We start from the raw sequence: 5508 nt of genomic DNA, 5'->3' as shown, positions 1-5508 counted from the left end.
TTTCTTTACCATAATTTTTTATTATTTTATAAAAATTAATTAAAATTAATATTAAAGTAGTAAGAAAACGGGTACGGGTATGGGTACGGGTATGGGTACGAGATTATACCCGTTACCCGGTGGAGATAGGGATGGGACAAAAGTTTGATACCTGTTGGGTTTGGGTATGAGGATGGGATGAATTTTTTTTACGGGGATGGGTATGGGATAGTGAAACCCGTCCCCGCCCCGCCCCGTTGCCATCCCTAGAGTGGACGGACTCTTGTGGTGAGAGTAGCAGGAGGCCTGAAACCCATTAAGGGCTAACCTTGTGTGTGGGCTTAAGACATTGTAACACTTAACTCGGGAGAGAGCAGCTCGGTAGAGCAGGGAAAATCCACCACAAGTGCAAGCATCCGCTGAATCCGAATAATTATATGTATCCGGATGAGTCGTGTCTGACTCTTAGTGTATTGGTTGAAAAGTCATAACATGTTTGGTTGGCATATACATCTTGGACTGTGAAATATTATGTACTGTATGATAAATTGTTTTTTTACTCTAGCTTACCCTGCTGTTTGTTTGTTGTATGTTCTATATATGTGGTTTTCTCTTTTTGCAGCAGATGTGAGAAACACACGTGCTCATCAGGGTGATGGAGGTTTCGCTGCGTAGCCTACCTGGGCTGGATTCTATTGTTTAATTTTAATTTTATTTTGGTTTAATTTTTTATTTTTATTTGTTAGTACATTATTATATTTTTGTGTTTTTTAAATTTTATTAATTTTTTAACTTTTATAAATTATGGTTAAAAATAAAAATAAACATAAAACTAAAAACATAAAATATATTTATATTTATATATATGTTTTAAATTTTTCTGTTTTTTATTTTTAATTTCTTTTAATATATTAAATAATTTTAAAAAGCATAATATATAAAAATCATCAAATATTTTTAACAATAGCCGAACGTCGAAATCCATTTCTCACAATTTACGGATTTCCAAATTCCTAAATATATTTTTATGTGTTTTTTAATTTTAATTCTATTTTGTTTTTTAATATTTTTTAATTTTTTAAATACATGATTGTTTTGTTAGTTTTTTTTTAAATTTATTATCTTTTAAATTTTTTAGTAATTATAAAAAAATATGTATTTATATATATATATATATATATATATATATTTATTTATTTATTTTAGGATGAAGAATTTTGATAAGAAAAAATAAAACATAACCAGATGCGAATATCGGGTTATAAATATTTTTTTTTTAAATATAACATTGGATGTGGAGATTTGAATAAGAAAAAAAAAACCAGATATAAACTGAATGTGAACATCTATAATGATAAAAAAAAAACGTACTATTCATATAACAAAACAAAGAATCAAATATCGACATTGTAAGATTAAAAACTTTGGTTAATGTGCCTTAAATAAGAGAGAAAAAATGTATTTAATCACGAACAAATTGGAAATTTAAAAAAGTTTTAGAGATGCAGGAAGAAGCCCTAACCCTAATGTGCATCATGGGATGAACTTTTTCCATATATCTAGCTCCGAAGGTGCTTTCCTTGAAATTCAATTAACTTTAGAATGGACCAGACATGTTTATATACACATGATTGATGTAAATTCTATTTTTTATTAAAGACAGTTATCTCTATTATTACTATTATTGTAAAGTATTATAAAATTGTTGGGATACTGAGAATAAAATAAAGAGGTCGAATAATCTAAGGATCAAAGAAAATATGAGGTAAGAAAATTAAAAATTAGAATGTATCGACACACAAAAGATTGAGAATGAAGATCAAGAGGAGGGTTACAAGGAACTCATCCATGAGTATATTATCAAAAACAGTATGATCGAGAAAGAGAATAAAACTGGATCGAGGAAGGACCTATTTACACTATATAATTGTTGAAAAATATATGAAGAATGACACAACTGAGCAATATGGGTAATTTTAAAGAAATTATCATAATTAATGTGACTTTTTCTTTTATTTTAGTTTAGTTTAACAAAAAAAGTAAAATATAAAAAGATTATTCAAATATAAAAAAAATGATAAATTTTGAATACAATTTAAAAACTCTGAAAACGTTGCGAATAGAAAAAAAATGACAATTCCATATAACAATTTGAGTCATTATTTTCATATATTTTTTGTACTATTTTTAATTTATCTTTGACAATTTAGTTTTATTGTAATGTATATTCATACAATGTCTTCACCTTTATTTTTATTTTTTTTCATTTATCCACTATTTTATCTCTAAATACAAAAAGAAATACAAAAATATAATTATTTGAGAGAAATACATGAATTTTTTATTAAAATGAAAGTTAAAAGAGAGTTGAGTAACTTAAATATAATTATGATGTTCATTCATAACATAATATATATCAAATTTGTGTTAACAGTAAAAAAAAGCATAAACCTCTCATTTGTTATTTTTTCCATGCATATCTAGATTTTCAAATATGATGTTTTTAATTGTAGTCATATCTATATCAACTAGATAAATAAGAGAATAAAAATTTAAAAATTGATCTTTCTAATGGCTTATTCTCACATTCAATGATTTTGGTTTTCCTTGTTCCACACTGGGCTATTAATATATATTTCTTAATAAATTGTGTTAAATTAGATATGTCTAATATAACCCAATCAAGAAGGATAAATTAGTTAGTTAATCTTTTACTAATTTTAAATGAATCTTGAACTTTTCTTCAATCTTTATAACCCCAAATAATAAGTTTTCCAATTTTGTATTAATAGACTCATTCAATCAATTAGGAATGGCATAAAAGATGGAAGAGGTAAAGAACACAACAATTTTTATATTGGTTTGATTCAATATGAATCTACGTCTAGTCTTCTCCTAAGCAATCCGGTCTTAGGAGGATTCCACTAAATCAATAGAGTTACAAGAATTACAAGAGCATCTATATAATTTAAGACCTTAAATACTAAGGAGTTTGATATACAAATCAAAAACTCCCCCTAATGCAATGCCTCCACACAATTGCACCTAGACCTTTACTCACACAGTGAATCAACTGTAAACAGAAATAAAATAAAAAAGAGAGTAAGAAACGAATACACCTAATGGATGTGCATATGTGACACTCAATCCTAAATCCAAGCTTGACCCTTCAAGATTGAATCCATTATCAATCTTCTTGAATATCCAAATGAATGATCTCCAAGAAAGCAAGAACTATGCGAATCTTTAATCAAAAAAAAGTCTCTCAGAAAATCTCTTTGTGATTCAGTTATTGCGTTAGAACTCAAACTGATTTCAAATATGTTTTTAAATCAGAGTTCTGCTGCTAAGATTAGTGGATTAGGGAATTTACCTAATCGATTATCGTAGGTTAATTTTCACTGCATGCGTTAGAACTCAAACTGATTTCAAATATGTTTTTAAATCAGAGTTCTGCTGCTAAGATTAGTGGATTAGGGAATTTACCTAATCGATTATCGTAGGTTAATTTTCACTGCATCAATGCAGTGCCATCTGATAATCCTTTAGTTAAATGTTCAATCCATTAGCAAGTTCTGCATATGACATATCTAATAGACTGACAACTAATCTATACAGCTCAAGCTTGGTTTACATGAAATCCTAGATATGCATCACCTATTTACAAGATAAATTTAGGACTAAGTCTAAGACAACAAAATAGTGACACAATGACTTTTGACACCATCAAAATCAGCTTTGTATTATTAGGCGGGCTCCCCCTTTCAACAATATCCCTTTTTTTATGATGGCCAATTTGATCCTACAACAAAGAAACAAGACAAAAAAAACTTTCTCCCCCTTTGGACATTAGCAAAAAGAGCAGAGGAGTGTAAGACAATCAAACCAGCACATACTATAGAAGCATCACAAATTATGACAGCATAAGAATTGCAACAGGTATAATAAAAAATATATGTTATCAGATCCAGTCAGCAAGTGTAAGCAACACGCAAACAAGCATAAACCAATGAGCAAATACTGAATGTATTAGCAGATCCAACGATAGTATCATCAGAGTGTGGATTAATTACACATTAGAGTTAATGTTAAAGATTTTATGGATAAAACCATGTAAGGCCAAACAAAAGACACACACAACCTATCTAAGAAGGTTATCAAAACATAGACTAAGATGCACAACAGTCAACCTAAGGAGTAAGGAGTTTGGGATAAAAGTGTGCCATAGTCTGAGCACGCCACATATTCATTGTTCACATCAAACAGCTTCAGTTAAGACTTATACCAAAAAAAATTAACAATCATCAATCAAAATGGTCTCACAAGTGACACACGGTAAGCTTACTCCCCATAGACCCCAAAAAAAACATTTTTGAAAGCCTTAGCTCTGATACCAAATGTAATATCCCGTCAAGATATTACTGGTTTAATTAAGATAAAAATAGATAAAACCAAATTACATCGCAATTAATAATACTTCATTTCCCATAAAGCACGGGAAAATTTAAAACTTTATTAAAGACTAAGAATAGTCCAATATTCCATAATTTACGAAACGCAAAACAAAATAAATATCCATAGTGTTTACAATTTATTTTTCAAAACACAAATCATAAAAACTCCCAAGCTAGCCCACGCTCCGAGCCTAAGCCTCACCAGCTCCACCTGCAATATCATCTGCTCACGTGTACCACGTACACGATCATCGCCAAACATAAGCAGATAGGGTGAGCTAAAAAGATAACACATAAATATGTATCAATCACATATATATATATATATATATATATATATATATATAATAAACACAACAAGAAATTTCCTCCATTCATTTCCCATGGCCACAACCATGTTGAGATCAACTTGCATCAAGGAAGACTCATAATTTCCTTCCATATGGCCACAACCATGTATTAATGTCAATTTACATCCAAGGAAACTCATTTCTTTCCTTCCACATGGCCACAATCATGTTAACTGTGTTCTACATCCTCTAGCGAGTACCTCAAGATGTTTTGTTGCCACACCTATCGGCCACAACCGATAAAGCACGTGCGAGAAACCATGCTACAGATCACACACCGTAACGCCAGGTGGAGTTACCAAATATGAACATAGTCCGTAACATCCCAAGACTACCAAACTCGTTAGTCAACTACTGAGGAGGGCAATCTATCTGGACCCATCTATACTGGCCACAACCAGCACACTCACACCTGCAACACTCGCCAATCCGAGCCACAACTCAAGAGTTTCTCGTGTTCATCCGCTATCCCGAGCCACAACTCAAGGGAAGTCATTTCGGGCCACAACCCATAGAATGCCACATGCTTAACCCCTATCATGAGCCATAACTCAAGGATACATTCTAGGCCACAACCCAAGGAACACCAGCAAGCCCACCATTGAGATATCTTAGAAGCCTAGTAGACCACGTATCACAATTCCATCTCATCCCATTCAACACAGCAGTAACACTTGCCTTGAACGCACTACAGCTCCCTAGGTTCGCATAGGATAAAAGCCTTT

The sequence above is a fragment of the Vigna unguiculata genome, chromosome 9, assembly GCF_004118075.2.
Source record: "Vigna unguiculata cultivar IT97K-499-35 chromosome 9, ASM411807v1, whole genome shotgun sequence".
Lineage (NCBI taxonomy): Eukaryota > Viridiplantae > Streptophyta > Magnoliopsida > Fabales > Fabaceae > Vigna > Vigna unguiculata.
This window is presented reverse-complemented; position numbering follows the sequence as displayed.